This window comes from Frankliniella occidentalis, unplaced genomic scaffold (assembly GCF_000697945.3).
Source record: "Frankliniella occidentalis isolate FOCC.00 unplaced genomic scaffold, Focc_3.1 Scaffold44, whole genome shotgun sequence".
NCBI classification, from domain to species: domain Eukaryota; kingdom Metazoa; phylum Arthropoda; class Insecta; order Thysanoptera; family Thripidae; genus Frankliniella; species Frankliniella occidentalis.
Window position 1 is genome coordinate 1,120,378 of NW_026267174.1, and position 1,399 is coordinate 1,121,776.

The window sequence follows — 1,399 nt, forward strand, 5'->3', positions numbered from 1 at the left end:
AAATTAATAATCATCAACACTTGAGACAAAGGCAATAAGAAAGAAAATACTTTGTATTTCTGGCACTCTCTCTTTCGCGCGCGTCCTGATTTACAGAGCAGCCGTTAGTAAGACAATTCGAGAAACAAACAGCGACTCATTAACTCTGCTCCGCCGCGGCCGCGGGAGGGCCGGCAGGATCGCGCGAGGCGGCTGCGTTGCTGTCGAGGTGGTCGAGGTATATTTCTGTGTGTTGGCGGCCGAGCCGTGTTGTGATCCACCTTGTGTCTGTGGCGGCGGGCGGGGCGGGAGGGCGCAACATCCACACAGTAAGAGCGGGTGGCAGGTCTATGGCGAGCCGAGCCGTCGCCACCTTCACGCCGGTCTGGCACGCGCCACGTCAAGCCGCCGCCGCCGCCCCCACGCCACGCGACGAGCTCAATGGGGAGATCGTCTTGGGCGGGATCGTACACCCTCCTCCTCCCGTCCCCCTCTCCCTGTCTCTGTCTTTCCCTCCCCCGCCCCATCGGTGCTCCAGCGCGACTCTGTAGTCCTCCTTTTGTACCTCACCTCCAGCCCCAATAAACCTCTCTCTCGCTCTCTCTCTCTCTATTACACACACACACTCGCCCACACTCTGCCGTAGGTCCAGGTGCTCTGCGCCCTCTGCACTACTTTTGGTCGAGGGTGTCCTGCTGGTCGCTGGGCTCCCCTCCTCCCTCTCTCGCCCTCCTCCTTCTTTGAGCCGCACGCCCCCTGACCCTGACGGCCCCCGCGGACAAGCCGGAGGAGCTGATCTACATCCCGTAATTGGACGCCCGCTGGGTATACACAAACTCGCTATCATACACGCCTTAACGCATGCACCGCGTGCGTCACGCTTTGGCGTCACTCTGTGTGTGTGTGTGTTTCTCTCGGTTTCTCTCTCCGACGCGACGGTAGTCTACCCCCGCTCCCCCCCCCCTTTCTCTTGCGAAGTTTTCCCAGGCGTCCTCCTTGTCCACACAAAGTAAAAGGATTTGAGTTGAGCCCGGCGTCGCCTATGTGAATATTCAAGAGCCGAAGAACTACAGCTCCGCTGCACAGTCGGTTGTCTTTGCTTTTCTATCCCCTCACGGTAAAGATGTGCGCGCGCGCGCCCCATAAGGATGGAGAGAGAAACAGAGAGAGAGCGTGTACTCTCGCTACCGCCACCCCCACGCCAAATATAGAAAAGAAGCGACTCTCGTTGACTACGCGGATTTATTGTCGGACCAGTAGAGGAGGCCCTGCCCTGCCTCCCCCCTAACCCTTCGGCCGCCCCTCCCCTGCCCTCCCCTCCCCGCTCATGACGGTCCATGGCAGCTCATGGCATCTGTAGAGCAGCGCGGGCTCGCGATCTGTTCCCAGAGCAACTAGCGAAACGGGAAGGGTGGGGGGA